At 45.0% G+C, this 16,792-nt stretch overlaps 1 protein-coding gene across 1 annotated transcript in view; it reads right to left on the reverse strand.

The window, feature by feature from the left end:
• Window positions 1-7,357, reverse strand: part of VAV3 (vav guanine nucleotide exchange factor 3) — a 178,920-nt gene extending 171,563 nt beyond the window's left edge. Inside the window, exon 1 of the mRNA XM_021404474.1 lies at window positions 7,261-7,357. The gene's annotated coding sequence lies outside the window, so the exon portion shown is untranslated. The remainder of the gene's footprint in view (window positions 1-7,260) is intronic.

Consider the following 16,792-nt stretch of genomic DNA (forward strand, 5'->3'; position numbering starts at 1 on the left):
TATGTCACCTCTTTGACCTGAGAAGAGAGGGATGTAACTGCCAACACGCAGTCATTACACTCCCCAAGTCTTTGTAGGTCCAGCTCAATTTCCTTTGACTTCATTGGTGCCTCTAAGCAAGACAGACATTTCTTATCCTTTCCTTCACTCTATCTCCATTTCTTGTCTTCCATAAACTGTTCTCAACAGTCTCATCGTGTTACTTAATGCCAAGTCAGATCAGATGACAGGGTTACGGGATAACGAATATACCTCTTTTCACTCAACGCAGAAGGAAAGGAGATGCTGAGAAAAGTGGTTTTGATGATCCCAACCGATAAGAAAGTGTTACTTTTATGAAAGGTTGAGGTGAAAAATGTAGAAAGCTAGAAATCAGAAGGAAGTAAGCCCTAAAGCACAGAAAAGTACCTTCTGTGTGTTGTGTTTTTGTGTGTTTGCTTCCATAGTTTGTTCAAAACCCAGAATCCAGAAAGATTTCCCTGCATCTTTGGATGAAGGCATCAACTGCTGCAACTGCGACATTTGCAGGAAGATCAGATGGGAGAAGATTTGTATATAAGGAAAGTCAGAAAAATTCTCACATTAAAAATAAATCTCCTCTACCTAAAGTTTGGAAAAACTGAAAAAGACTACGCATGAAATATCTACTCAAAGAGTGAAAGAGTATTCAGTGCAGTGTTTATAACTCTATTACTAACAGAACATTATTTCAAAATTATAGTATAAGGCAACTGAACTCATCTTACAGTCAAAATTTAGTTTCAATTTCTCATCTGCTGCTGCGTTAACTCTTATGGTAAATAGGACAGTCACATATAACCTCCAAGACACTGTTCCAGTTTTTCACTTAGCATCAAACTTGTATTTATATGCTAATCTATGTTTGGTAAATAAAAGCTTCCTTATACACTCACAAGTCAAACATAGTACTGATTTTTAACAACAAAACCCTTGAATTTATTTTTAGAAGTGACAGCAGGCAAAAATATTTGTAAGCACTTCAGTAGGCAGTGCAGCTTCACCTCCAGTGTTACCATACTTGTCTCTTCTCAAGAATAAAGAATATAAATATTTCAGAACAGGGTGCAACCTACTTTGTTAATGAGAGTTCTCAGGTCTTGTTCATCTAACGAAGTGGACAAATGCTAGACTGCAGGTCAGCAGAGGCTGACGTGTCAGGGGTCTCTTTATTCAATCCACAGGGATTGAAACCACACTGGTAGGGACAATGACGGGGCCTGCAGCTAACAGGGACCACAAATGCCAATCTGTAGCGCAGAAGAATAAGCCACCACAAGAGCAAGATGGGAATTTTCAGAACTGGCCCCTGAATGTTGTGAACTTCCACTTTTGCATGCTGTTTTATATCTAATGGGAAACCTCACTCCCATGGGTGCCAAGAACGTTTCTTTCATTCTGAAAGAAAAAGATCTCACCTCAGACCTTTAATTTGCATGTCTATGATCCTCACTTCAGTTACAGTCAGTGCTATCTGTGGCTGCCAACAACCTGGGTTATGAAGCTGTGCATCCTAATTAGACAGCCCATTAAGACAGTGGCTGGTAGCATCTCATCTTAAGTCAAACCACTGACTACAGGCAAGACAATGACAGACATAAATTATCTTTTATCTCCCTGCCATCAAGTCCCACCCACTACGCTGATATCAAAACTTCCTCAATCCTGCTTGACAATTATTGCTCGACATAAAGCTGTCCATGTGAAATGGTGATTTAAAAACAAACATTTAGATTCAGGTCCACTACATCGATTAGTATCAGAACAGAGATATGCTGCTCTCAGCATGTTAGAAATAGCAGCAGGCATCTGCCAATGTAAAGCATTTGAGATTTACCCATCCTGTGGAGCTAGGGAGTGCCATATATGAGTGTAATGACCTTTGTTAGCTGTTCATCTGCATGCGGCACTGGAAAGCTGGCTTTGCAAGACTTGAATAAAGACAACCACACAATGAAGTTTCCCAGTGGCCTATTTAGACTTATGTTACACCTTCAAAGACAATAAAACAGCTAAGATAACATGGACAAAGCAGAACCTGCTGTAAGTAGCAAGGTGCATTTACAGTTTTAGGTTTATGTTCAGGTGAGGTCAGAGTGGTCCATTCGGCAAGCCCATGTTGTAAAACTATTTCTCCCTTCTACCTTTTTCCTTACAGCACTATACCAGGGCTTAAGGTAGGAGTCCATTATTAGCTTATAAGGTCCAACACCTACCGCTTGCTTTCCCGTGTAGACCCAGGTGCTCCACAGGCAATCATCTCACCTATAAAAGAGTGAGGGATGGACATAGAACAGCTCTCAGAAGAAACCAAAACTGGCTTCTGGCGTAAAGCAGTAAGGAGGCACTGCTCTCTGACAGCTCGCGTGTTATGTTGAGGCACAGGGAACTTAATATAAACACAATTTGCCTTAAAGAGCACGCCAAGATAACATGAACTTCAGTCAAAGTCAAAGATAGGACCGCTCCAAGAGAGAAACACAACAACTCCGTCTACTAAAGAGCTGATTTAGACTAAATTGAAAAAAACTCCCTGTCCAAGCACCACTTAACCTTCCTCCCACTTTGTTCTTTCCTGCCGTCAGCCCTTACATCACTGCAATTCGTATACAATACTCAAACAGGGAAAGCGAAGCTAACCTTACACCTGTGGAACATGCTGCAGTGTCTCCCTCAGCCTGCGTGGATGCCCACTGCACAAGCCTGAAATTGCAGATATCCTTGGCACAATTTTAATTGTCATAAATGCTTAAACAAGATAATATCAAAAGGTTTCATAACCAAATTAGATAAAGTATTACTAAGCAAAGGAACGAAAACGTGCCAGTAAGTGGCAGAAAGACACAGGTATAACCAGCAAAGCTAACAAGAACTGTGGCAGAAACTGGGTCTGCCACCTCAAATCCAGGATTTTCCTTCACTCTAAGCCCAAATAGTGCAGAGTTGTACCTGTTAATTGCTTTCACAAGTATCTGCAGCTGTACCACCCCCTTTTGTGGATTTACAATTACGTTGTACAAACAAACAGAGGTAGAAGAACGGGAGATTCACAGGCTTTTACTTCTCTTTTTCCTAGGGAGGGACCAAAGGGCAGACAAAGGCCAAGTAAAGGTCTGGCAGATGAGGAGCTGCGCTGGGACCCACACCCAGAGCAGGAATCAGCTCACAACCACCAAGCAGCACCCAGGGTGCACCACACACCCCAAAGGCCAGGCAAACCAGCAGCCAGCCCCAACTGTGAGCCTTTAGCCTCATGGAAAGCCCACAGCAGCCAAGTGACCCAGCTCATCAGCAGCCAGCAGTGCTGAGCCAGCCCTCCTGACCTACTTCCCCTTGGGTGGAAGAGGGAGCACGAGTTAGCTTAACTGCTTGGCTGAAGCTCCTCTTAGAGGGGGTACATTAAATTACCGTCAAGGAAAGAGAAGCATACACATACAAAGACTTCACTGATCTCACACACAGTTATTTGATGCATTAATCAAGGTGATAGGCAAGACATAAAAAATCGTCAGCCTTGCGGGCTTGTCAACATCATCCTCATGGAAATAAAGCTTGTTTTTTTCTACAAATGCTTTTAGTGTTATAAGTGCAATTACAGAAAGATTTTTACTGATTCAGTATTACCACAACCTATGTGTACTACACTGATAATCAATATTTTTACTTTCACCAGCTGTGACATTCTCTGCAGGGGACAGCAGAGATGATGCCAGTGATCACTCACACTACTGTTTGCAGGGGGCACACATGCAGAGCGCCATCTAAAAAGACAGAAGTACCATTCAAGCACCCAGGCAGTGAAACGTGGTGTCATTTTAGCACAGCTGGTAAGGTGCCATTTGGCTGCTCTCGTGTTGCCCAAACGCTGCCTTGGATTGCTATTTCTGTTTTACGAGATCCCAACCCACAGCTTAGAAACCCACTGGGTGTGCAAGGGGAGAGACAGAACTCACAAATTCACTTATCTGAAAGGGCACAAAGCAAAAGGACAAGCACAATGCCATGCTTACAGTGTCCTTTTCCTCTGTAGTTTAAAAAACAGAAATGATTATATGACCCCACTGCCACCATTTTCTCCAAAATTAGAATGTGGTTTGCAAAGGTCTTGTTGGGCAAGCTCCCTTTCTGAATAAGAACCACTCTGGCAATGTTTTCTTTGCTGCTCCTGGTAGAAACCCTGCTGCAGGGGCCGGTGGCTATGCCTGGGAGCAGCTCTCAGCCACCGCGAGCAGTTAGGGGCAGAGCTTAGCAGATGTGAGCCTCAAACTGTGCAGGATTGTATTCTGAAGGCTGTCTCTTCCTTGTAGTCACTGCAAGCTGCTGCATGGTATTTGCAGAGATAAAGGCTTAGCCCACTGCCAAGCCGTGGTATCCTTCCAGATGTCACATTATGGGAACACAGCTAAGCTCAGAACAGTTCGGCAAGACCAAGGCCACCAATAGATCACAATTACAGCTAAGACAAACATACTAACCAGACACCAATCAAACACACAAAAAATGAATTAGCTAATCGGAACAGCACGCTTGCATTTGGAACTTAGATACCTCAAACAATCTGGCAGATCAGCATCACAGTTACTTTAATAGGGGAAAAAAATTAACATGTTGATAACAGTTGTTAGGAAACAGTAAAGCTTTAAACAGATGGTAAAGTGTCAGTCTGAGGCAAAATATAGATCTCCCCGCTGCTGAATGATTAATGCAAAACTCCTTCCCTGTTATAGCCACCACAATCCTGTGACAGTTTAATAAGGAGTTGTGCATGTGGACTCAGGTCACCTATTACAACCAGACCTTCTGGTGCTTCCTGGGCAAACGTGTCATGGCTTGAGTTGCCTCTCACTTCCTTCTCCTCTTTTACACAGACTCAAAAAGGAAGATTTCTCAGAAATAATGTTATCATTAGGTTGCGTTAATTGCAGTTGTTCAAGTACACTTGAATTGAAAAGCAAATCATGCAGCCAGCTTTAACTTCAGGGATAATATATTAACATTTAGATTTTCTTTTCATCCAAAGTGCCATGGAGTACCACTACATTTCTCCATGCACTGTATAACAGAAGGCTAAGAAGCTGGGCAAAATAAGAAGCGAGATGAAAAAAGCACTTTCCAAATACTGCGAAGGAAAAGCTGGTGTCAGAGATAAACACGGGAGACGATCTTCCACCTTGCCTCAGGCTGGAAGCCACGAGAGCAAAATGTTAGGCCTGTGGTGGCAGGGGAGGCCAGCCCAGCACGTCAGTGCGGCTGAAGGGATCAGCAGAGTGCACCAAGGGAGAGTCACTGGGCCAGCTCTGACCAGGTTAGGTTAAAGTTCCTACTTCACCTTGGATGCACTTAGCTGCAACACTGGTTACAAAATGTTTAATTTTGTCCAACCTCAGTGCAATAAAAACTCAGAGCAGTTCTCGAATTCGCTGCATATTTGGAGTTTTAAGACCCACAAGTCCACTCCCTCCCCATAAGCAGACCAAAAAACCCGCAGACCTGCTGCCTGCAGAGCGAGCAGGGCTGCCAGCCCTGCACAGATGTCTGAGCACCTCCAGCCCCATTCTCCCTGTCCAACATTGCCACCAGTTGCAGCACGGGGCCACAGGAAATCTGTCTGCTGCCTGGGGAGAGATCATCCTGCCCAGTGGTGACAAGGGGATGCCTTGTGAGGGCAGCTAATCTTGCTGCAGCTGAGGTCACAGTTAAGTTCTTGTGCAAAAATATTGATTCTTTGAAACAACATGCTATTGCTTTTCATTAGCTGTGAGAAATGGCCATGGCAGCATGAGGAAATGCATTACTTACAATAATACAAGTGCTCCTGCCTTTGCTGTGTAAGTGTTTATACCCAGGGAAATGGAATTCCAATCTGTGTTCTCCCAGAGCTGGCAGATGTGAGCAGACCGCTCTCCTTGCTGCAGCTCAGCCCCACGAAGCAGCAGCCAGAGCTGCTCACCAGCTCACTGTGACAGCATCGTGTGGGCTGCTGCATCACAGCAGTACCACACTGGCCACATCGAGCCTCTGTGCTCCCTGTTATGCTCACCTGAGTTTCTTCAGCTGGTGAAAAAAAGTTACTTCACACCAGTGGGCATTTCGTTGGATTGCATGCAAATGCATTTCACCACAGCAGGAATGTATCATGAAAAAACAAGCATTAAACACACTAATTTTTTCTTACTTCGAAAGTTTTAGGTTCAGGCTAGTCAGGGTACAGAATCATTCCTCCCACTGTCTTCTCTCGGGCAGATCTTGCCTGAAACAACATCTCAGGTCTGCTCCCAGAGACTGCCTGCTAGCAGACTTCTTTACATAATACTCACAGCTTGCCATCAAACGTGCGCTGCATAAATAGCTCAGGGAACGGAAACAACACAGTCACACTTAGAAGCGATTTGATCATGCTACTCAGTGTTTGCCAAATACCCTCATCTTTCCACAAGGAAAAAAAAAAGAAAAAGGTTTCCTGATGTCCTACAATCACAGCAAATTTTCTCCATAGAAATCCCCAAGCTGACGATCAGCATTCCGAAAAAAGCACAGCCAGACAAACAAGACGGCTGGCACAGGTGGTGGGGCAACGTGGGCACAGGAGCGCATCGCTCCTGGGGAAACACCAGCGTGTTTCTTATAGGCTGGCTGCCTTCAGCCTCACAGCAAAGAGTCAACAAACTGCATGTTGGAAATAATAAAAAAAAGACTATTTCAGTCATTTACAGTGATTGTTTGCTATGGCTTAGACCACATTAACATGAGGCGCCCAGAGAACTGTGGCTGCCCCATCCCTGGAGAGGTGCTCAAGGCCAGGCTGGACGTGGCCCTGGGCCCACCATTTTCACCACATTACTTTCTTTCATGATGATATAATGTAGCTATGCTAGGGTACAGCAGCCTTTTGGCTTTCAATACCTTCTTGGTCTCTCCATTCCCAACTCCCCTGTGAATGCGAGTACAGAAATTCTTTCAGTCCCAGTGCTGGATACAACGCTGCACTGCTATAGCAATGTCACTTGCCTGTTTTTTACAGAGAAAATGTCACAGCTCAACTGTGACACCGGTACAACTTCTGCCCATGCAGGGGGAGCGGCGGTGACACACAGACCAGGGCAGCTGCAGCGCACACGAGCAAAGCGACAACACAGCTCCACTGCTGCAAAGCCGCGTGTGGCCACGACACCTCTGGTGCACGCAGCACCGATTCCCCAGCGCGGTCCCTGACCAACCAGCATAGCAACACACCCCTGCTACCTGCTGTCAGCAGCCAGGAACCACCCGTTCTGCCATGCTTCTTCTGTACTCCTGAGGGATGGTCGCAGCAACACCAGCCTGTGTTCCAGCTGTGCGCCTGATGTGGAAAAACAAAAGTCAACAAAAAGAACATCTTTTCCTACCTTAGCTCTGAAAAACAAAGAGCTAGGGTAGACAGCAAGTAAACAAAAGCAGTGAAAGAAAGGCAGCACGTGTAATTCTAATTAAAAAACTAGCCGAAAGCATATATACTAGTGATTTCTCACAGGGAGAAAAAAAACCTTTTTACTCATGAAATAACATGAATTTAAATTACTTGGGGAAGCAACCATCTTCTAATAGATTGCATATTCAGGACTTAGAGCAGATTAAAAGTGAAAATTATGCTAAAATCGTTGGGGAACGTAAATCCTTGTTTAATTGGCACTGCAGAAGCTGCCAGGAATAATTAATAGGGCTATATTTAACAGCTCTGGCAGTGCTTCCCTTTCAGATGCAGCTCCTTCTTGCCAACTTTGCTCAACCTGAGGCAGCCTGGTGCTGGCAGCGCTGTGGGGCAGGAGCTGGCTGCCCTGAGAAGCACTGCAGCCTCCTAGGTGCGAGGGCACAGAGAGGTAAGTCCTTTGCTCTGAGTGCAGGCTCACGTGACAGCGGTGTTTAAGCAGCCTGAAAACTGGTGGGACGAGATGAAACCGACCTGTCAGGTTTACCATTTTCCTTTGTGCTTTGGTGTGTGAGCTCTGTGGATTCACAAGTTCGACTGCCCTCACCACACGTGTGAGGTGGCCTGACTTTGACAAAGTGCACACAGGCAAATGGCCTTTTCAGATCACACTGAAGGACTGAATCACTCGGATTCCCATCTCTTGCAATTGCTTGGGGGAAAGAGTGCGAGAAACCGCTATTAACTTGTTATCTGCTAATTTCCTTTTAGCACTCTCCTCCCATTCCTTTTCCTGTGAGAAGTTAGAGCGTCCAGAATAATGTCGTTGTACCAAGAAAATGGAAAGAAACAACTGAAAATGAGAAAGAATCCAGGCAAACTAACCCAAAACCTCCAGCTGTAACGACTGGGTGAAAATAGCTGTCCATGTCCTGATCTGTCACAGATGCTTTGTTCAGCTCTAGAGGTGCAATTACTGCATTCCTAAATTTGAAGGCAAATCTGACTTCCAGTGGGAGAGGAGAAACCACAGCCCATGTGGCGCAGCTGCAGCTTCAGCAGGCAGTCTTGGTGAAACCCCAGCTCCAGCAACAGCTCTGAGAAGACAAGGCCACTGCCAGTCACAGCAGCAAGACCCAGCCTTGCACTGAGATCACCTACTGGTTTTGTTTTCTGAGACAGGAAAACCTGACTGCAAAGCTCATCCCTGCTAGCCGGCAACTGTGAGCCCTGTTCCACGCACAACCTCAGCTTCTTCTTCCCTGACTGTATAATTAAAGAGAAAGAAAAAGAGTACAAGAGTGACCCATAAAAGCCAATGTAAGTGGCAGTCAACTATAACTGCATTCACATTAATTACCACGGTGTTTGCTTGCAGGAGAAAAAGCAGGGCATTTTTGTTGTTGTTGTAGCACTGGAAATAGTGCTGTAGTATTTGGATGATGCATGCAACTGTAATTCAAGGTACAGCAAAGAGAAAAATACTCTTAGCAAAGACCACCATGCATGAAGCGAGAAAATGTATAATTTTATCTGCAGTGGGAGAAGAAAAGACTGCAGGCACAAAGCTTCTGTCCTCAGGAGCAACCATAGCACTGCAAGAGTTTTTATTTCAGTGCTCTGTTTTAAGAAATGTTTTAAAATCCAAAGCAACCTATACCCACTCAGAGAGAAAATTTGGTTTTGTGGTTAAGACAAAACTGGAAATTCAAGCATATTTTAATTTCTAGTCTGCATGACATAGGAGAGATACAATTGTCTGTGTCCTAGTTCCTCACCTACAAAACAAGTCTGAAAATACTGTTTTGGTTTTTTTAATTTAAAAGGCATTGCCTTAATAACCAGATCACAGAGCAGGTATTACATTACTCTGTATGAGGTACAGCATTCAGAATAAAGATGGCAGAATCTCAAAGATGCATGTCTATATTAAAAACTTACATTTATATGGTAAGATTTTAATTTTCATCTCATTCTATGCCTTGTCATGCATTATTTGGGCTGTACAGATTTAAAGAAAAGGCACTAACATGGGCTTATCTTTTGTATGCCTTAATAGCCCTCGGAAGAAAAACCCACCAAAACTACGAGCTGTGAAAGTGAGAGAGAGCAAGAGCTGAAGTGTGATTCAAGAACTTGCATTGACATCAGCACCAGCTTCAGCTCGCCAGCTGCAGAGCAGAGCCCTTTACTTGCAGTTGCTGGGCAAGCAATGCCCACTGCCACTGTTTCTCTCCAGGCATCACTCTGCTCCTGGCCTCTTCCCTCGGATCTCCACCACAGTTTGTACTTAAAGCACTGCAACAAGTGAGCAGGAAATGCAGCAGGGGTCTGCAGAGGGAGAGAGAGCAGTCACTTGATGCTGGCAGAAGTATTGCTCTGCTGCCCAGCTCACGGGGCTTATCCCGCTCCACTCCACACTATCCTGCTGACATGGACACACCTCCTGGAAAAAGGGTGTCCAATCCATTTGGAAGTGCTGCTCTGAACTCTATGTCCTCCATGCCTGGGAGCTCAGCCTGAAAATTTCAAGTTTCCATGCACTTGCACGTTAATGTTCATATTTCAAGCCAAGGTCCCTACGAACCATCCCAACCTCTCCTTGGCCATACTGCTCTGCTTGCAGCAACAAGCCTCAGCTCCACAGGCAGCGTCTTAGGCTCTGCCCAGAACCAGTGCCGCTCACTTGGCTGAGTCAGGAGGAAGCCACTCATGCAACCAGCAGGGCTGGTTCCCTTCCAGGCACACTCTGCCGCGCCTTGCGCTCCAGCTAGGCCAGGGTTTGTTCTTCAGGCCAAGGGTGGCTTCCCATCACTGCAGGCTGGCCTTCTGCAGCTCCCCATCAGCAGGAGTGGCTGGCTCCTCTCCGGCAGGTTTTGCTGGCTAACCTTGGCTCTGGCCAGGGTCTTGTCTTCCCTCCAAAACAGTTGTTCCTCTGAGGCTGAGCTTGAGTGGGTTGCTTGAAGTTCAAGCAACGGTTCCAGTTCCCACGTGGATTAAGAGAAAGGCAGTTAATGTTTCCAAATCAATTTCAATAGCTGACTGAACTAGCCTGTTATCTCCATCTGTTAAATCCTTCACCAGCATCATTTACAGACAGACCTTTGCCTTGATTTGCCCATTCAGAGCCCCAAACTGGATCTCAAACACAGCTCTCATATGTATGCAAAATATGCTGATCAGTTCATTTAAAAGAGGAACTGCAGAGGCCAGCAGGGCTGGCAATGCACGCTAAGTGATAAATCAGACAAACACTGCCTGCCTATGAAGATAAAGAACAATTGCATGGCAAAGGCAAACATATCCCAAATTGACTGCGGTGCAGTCTGTCTCCATACAGACCCATGAGTCACGCTGATTTGGAAAATTCTTTATAAATGCTAGTAATGGCAGGCAATCATTTTAATTAGATATGGTCTAATTAAAAAAAAAAAGAATAGAGGCTTTTATAGTTCATGCCTCCCTAGTGTACACTAGGAATCCCCACTGTTTGGCAAACAGGAAAATTGTTTGTATTATTTAATAAGCATAATGCTATCAGCAGAGCTTTAATGCAGGATTTAATGCATACGCTCTGGCTCACCCCACAAAACGTCAGTTGGTCAGCGTGCAGACCAGCCGCTGGCGTTCCACGTCTTTAAATGAGATCTCAAAAGGTCTCAAAATGGTAACACACGCCTGAGGAACAGGCAAAACCCTTCTGAGTGTCCACTAAGTCACGTGTGAGAGGTGGGTGTATCCACTCAGATACGACAAAAACTGGCCTAAAGCTTCAAGGCAACACCTCAGGTTGACTGGCCTCTCTTCAGGCTTCGAGAAATGGAGAGAGAAGTGATGCCAATACCCCTCCCTTCACCCCATGGCTGTTCACTGCCCGGTCCTGCTCCCTGCAGCACCAGCAGTGCCCGGCCACCTCCTGCCCACAGAGCTGCTGGGCCTTGTCCTGCGTTGCCACGCTGGGGACTGCCATGGGGAGCAGGAAACCAGTGCTCCTAGGGCCAGGCATCAGCAGCAGCTCTCATTTTCACATGTTGTGTAACGCCCCAGCTCTGCTAGGAGAGGAAGCAAAAATACCACAAGAAAAAGCACTTCCTGTAGTATTTCTGATCTAGTCAAACCCAGGAAATAATGGAAATTACAGTGATGCACAGGGTTTCGAGTTTTTTTAGCTTATTTTGCATTTCTGTTATTTCCTGTGTTTTTCACATGAATATCTGAAGTCATAACAAAGTGATCACAATATAATTACACATATAAAATCTCTCTGCACATACTTGAAATGCTACCTCTAGGAACAATAATGTCTGGGGAGCAATTGCCCAGCAGTGTGCCACAGTGCGATGCGACACATCACTCCAGCTCAACCTGCAACCATTAGACCTCAGCAATGCTACAAACTGATCTAAGCACAACCTCTATTCCTGCTCAGGGGATCCCAGCAGCCTTATCTCACAGAACAGCCAGGTGGTCTGCAGCAAATCCACAAGAACCCATTGCTTTGATACAACCAAAGTACTCCTAGGGTCACAAAGTGGCTCCTGCAGGCCTCCAGAAGCCACCCCCTTCTCCACAGCAGCTCGCCTGCTGCCTGCTGGCAGGGATCGAGGCCTCTGAAGGAAAAGGATGAGCTTAGTGCCAGGATGAGGTGGGACTCAACTGTTGTACTTGCAGTCAGGACTGCCCAGCTCGGGCGTCAGCATTCCTACTGAGTGCTGCTTCCAGTGGTCCTTCAATGACCTGCCTCACTTGAGGTCACGTTAGGAGACGATTTACATTAGGAAAATCAATTTTTTAAAGAGTCAATACTAAGAGTGACGTTTGATTGCTAAATTACGAGTGCAGCCAAGCACACATCTGAGTACTAAGGGAGACCCAATTCTCATTAGAGACAGCAGTGAGACTTCTGCCCACTCCAAAACATCATGTAGGAAACACACCTCATAAAATTTCTGTCACTGGGTCTCTATCATAACTCCAAGAGTCTTAAAACCAAATGACTATGTTTTTTGGCTTATTCTAACCAAGTTGTGACTCCTTTGCCCTGAGGGGGAAAAAGGAGTTTTGAAATTGAGTTCTTTCCAAGTACGTCGCCCAAGTTTTGTCATTTCCTTCTTTCAGTGAAACACGCACATTCACCTACTTTTCAGTAACAGAGCATCAGATGATACTTAGTCATCTGTTGCTCAAGGCTCTGCATGGATATCATACAGTATGCACAATAACTCAGAGTGATGCCAGGAACACCACCTTGACACTGAAGTATGTCTTTTTCCTAATGGGCAGGTAGATTCCGTGCACACAGATGTTCCACATCACTCTGACAAGGTCCCAGCAGCCTTTTAACACACCCTTTTGAGCAATGACTGGCACTCTTCACAATGCATCCAGACCCCCCACCACCCCCAGCATCCCAGAGGCAAGGGCCCAGTGTGGACCCAGCAGTGCACCGACGTCACAGCAGGACATAAAACTGAAGAGCCCAGCGAAGCAGGGCCCTCGCTTGCTTCTGGGCTGTGGGGGACAGATAGGGCCCCTGGCAGCCATAGGCCCCTTCCCTCCCAACCTTCTCACTGCTCCCCACTGCTCCAGGGCTTCCCAGAGATCCTGGTCCATGTTGCCAAAGTTCCAGGCTTTCAGTGCTGGTCCTCTGTTATGGTGTGACAGCAGCTGCAAGGGCAGGGCCGTGCCCGCAGCCTGTCAGCCCCTCTGCCCAGCATGGCACCTGCAAAGTGAGGATCATCCTAAAAACACTGCACTGGTAAAGAAGTTAAACAGCTCAAAAACTCACTTAGATAACACGAGTCTGTAATAGACAGCGATTTTTTTAAATCTGCACTAACATCCACATTTAATGCAATTATATGTTTTTTATATTCACTCATCCTCCTTTCAGTGCACTGTAGCTCTCTGTCAGGATCCTGTCAGCACTGCAAAGCGCTGACTGCACACCATGTCTGCAAGCTACATCCGAGCAGCTACAGAGCACGCGTGTCAAGAGCTGCACATTTCCTAACGTCAGCACCATTTGCCTAACATGTGACAAGCAAATGGATGGATTTAGGCTTTCCTGCTGATCTTTATTTTTCCGGGGAATGGAGGTGTCTATTCTTGAATCTACGAAGAGAAATACAGATAGAGGGGTAACGTTACTAACTGAAAACAAAAGGTGTTACTGCCAACCTATGTGAGGATAATAAGCATCTCTCAGAATCTACCTTAACCAGAAAACATTACTGACATGCTGCTACCACTGCAGCTGGGCCTGGAAAAAAAAAAATTCATTTCAGCTCCCTAACGTGGGCTACTTAGCTATCTTTAATGTGGCTAAGCATCAGTGTACACTGCACTAAAAACAGTGACATGACCTATGTGCATACCCATTGAAGGAAGGGCGGCAGGTTTGGAATCCCAACACTTGCGAGAATAAACAGAAAAGCATGGCCGCACTCCCCACGTGTTATCACAGTGTGTTTGGGAGCCACTTGCCAGGATTATTCAGCGTGCCCTGAGCTTCCTCAGCACAGAACTCTCCGGCGGCTCAGAAGGACCCTCAGCTTTGAATTTTGCATTAACCAGTCCCGATGGACCACAGATTTGTTACAGCAGTTTTCCGCAGCCATTACTATCCAGAGACTTTCATCTCACATTTTCTGCCATTTCTGAGCAGGCTAATACTGGGCAGTCTGAGCAGTACCATCAGGCTCCCCCGTTTGCACGACTGGATTAAAGTGAATTCAATTACATGCTTCAGACAATCTTTTTTATATTTGCTTTACAGCTCCATCCTGCGCATTTTCTGTCCTTATCTCTATGACAGCGCTCTGTACTAAAATTTACGTTAGAGATCCCATAAAGCAAACATGCTGTTTTGCATTCTTCTTCATGCATTAAATTGTTTCTTTTCAGAAAAGCAAGCAGACACCAGACTCAATTTGCCTCCCACCAAAAAAAAAAAAAAAGAAAAAAAGCAGTATTTAAGCTTACTAACTACCCCATTTTAAAATGAGTAAAAGGAAAGGGGAAATAGCTTATTACGTGAAGAGAGAGGGGAAAAATGAGATACATCGAAGTGCTCAAGTAATACTGCAGAAGAGCATTTCCTATCCTGTTTCAAGTTTGATGAAACTAACGCTTCTGTTCTCATCATAAGTTCTACAGAAGCCTACTGTATTTTGGGTTAGACTGGGTTATTTGATTTGAACACACTTTCATTCACCCTGCTGATCGGAGAAATGGCTCCCGATGCCAAATTCAAAACTGAACTTATGAGTGCTGACAGCTGGAGCAAGGGCTGAACAGAGGTGGAAGGATGTAACGTTAGGGAAACATCAGAACAACTCAGATAAAGCTATCTGCAATTCTAGGAAAAGAAAACATCCCTTCCATACAAATTCCATAATAAGTCCTTCAGCGTCCAACTGGGAAAGAATTATCCACAGGGGCAGATGCACGCCTGCGCTGAGCTGCTGCACCTGTCCGAGGGCTCCTGCACATTGTCTGTTCCTATCGGCGCTGTAGAGCCTTTCCTTCAGAAGTCTTTCCTTTTGTGGCCCGAAATGCTGGAGATTTATTAATACGACACAAAGAAAGAGCTTAACCAATGTTTAATAGGACCAGATAGTGCAAAGGGAATTTTCCCAGTCCTGTAAGTTACACTTAGATATTAATATTACTAAGATTCCTGCTTTATAAATAGTAATTAAAAAAACACTAACAGGAAGAGCCCCATCATTTCTGGAAATTAAATTAAAAAAAAAAAAAAACACAGATGACTGTGCCATAGGAATATCAGGTTCAGAGTCTGCCCCCAAAGAAGAGCTCCAGCTCGTGCAACCAACCATGCACTGTGGCACATGGCTGCCAGATGGGACCCAGTAACCAAATGGGTACAATTATGGAAAATTTTATTAAAAATTAAGGTGAAGAAAAGGAATTGAGTTAATAAATACTTAAGCTCCCCAGAAGACACTCTATTGAAACGTCTGTGGCTTTCATAGCAGGGCCTGAGAGACGACCTCTGAAAAAGGAACCAGCACTTCCTTGGTGACAGAAGTCCCTTTGCCTCTAGTAAATGGACAAGAAATCATACTAATAGAAAGGCAAAACGGGTCCGTTTTATCACAGCTATTTTATGCAGCTTCTTTCCGTAATAAATAGCGTTTCTGGTGAAGCCATCTAATTCCTTTATGATACATTATATATTCCTATTCATTCATTTATGTCCTAGGATGAAAGAAGACCAGAGTGACTGCACTGGGTTTGATATAACACTAATTAATGCATAATACTCCAGTGCTGAATTTAGCAATGGTTTAACCACGTGACATTCGTAACTGTTAAATGATTATGCCTAAGCATACAGCTAATAATGTTCTTCCTAGAGAAATCCAAGAAAGCGTGGCATCACAAATGCATGAACCCATGAGATAAGAGAAAGAAGAAAAAGAATTCAAAATGTGTTTTTAGAAGTGATAAACCTCAAAAGCATATTTCTGCCTGCTGCCCAGGAGGCCCATACATTAAGGCCGCGAGGAGCTGGGATGGCTGTGGACAGCGAATGCTTTATCCAGCACAAACACTGCTTCCCTTACTACTTAGCAGCTGGCTTGGAGAGACTAAACTTAGCAGGCCTGAGGTGTAGGAAACCAGATAGCATGCTCTATAGCTGGATAGGAAATGCAGGGCTCAATGTGTTTGAGGTTAAGTTTAAGCCCTCACTTCCTTTGGGTCTATTTTAAACAGTGGCAAACGATGGCATGCTTTCTTACAACAAAATGACAGATGATCAAAGGTCGAATATGATCTCTATGTCAAGCATTTGCACAGGGACCTTTCTTTGAGGGACTGGGCAGGAAGTATTTTAACATGGTGTCTCATACTTCCCCTCATCTGTGTTTGTTCAAAACATACCAGTAACTGGGTAAAGCTGGAGAGCTGCTGGGGGGAATCGGCTGAATAGCATCTGTCTGCAGCAGGAGAAGCTGTTGACTTTGGACAGAGTGAAAAAAAGATTACCGTGACCTCAGACATTGACCGTGTGAAGAAAATGGTAAGGCATCATTCGTCACGCTGAGGTTTTCAGATGCTACAGTTGGGAAACAGAGACAAAAACCTGTCAAAGGCTTCCTTACATGTTCCCTGTTCTGGAGATAGTCAGGGATCAAGACAGAGAAAGTGAAAAACATTAAGGAAACTCTGCACCAGGTAGTGAAATGAAACCTTCCAACAGCAATTTCAGCCACGGTTAGCAAAGCTCCCCGACAATGGCAAACAGGGTGTACGACTCACTGGGCCATACTGCCCACAAATCGCACACTTACTGAAATTGCTGTTGTTGTGAATTACCCAGGTTTGTACTGAGGCAGCCAA

The sequence above is a fragment of the Numida meleagris genome, chromosome 7 (assembly GCF_002078875.1).
Source record: "Numida meleagris isolate 19003 breed g44 Domestic line chromosome 7, NumMel1.0, whole genome shotgun sequence".
NCBI lineage: Eukaryota > Metazoa > Chordata > Aves > Galliformes > Numididae > Numida > Numida meleagris.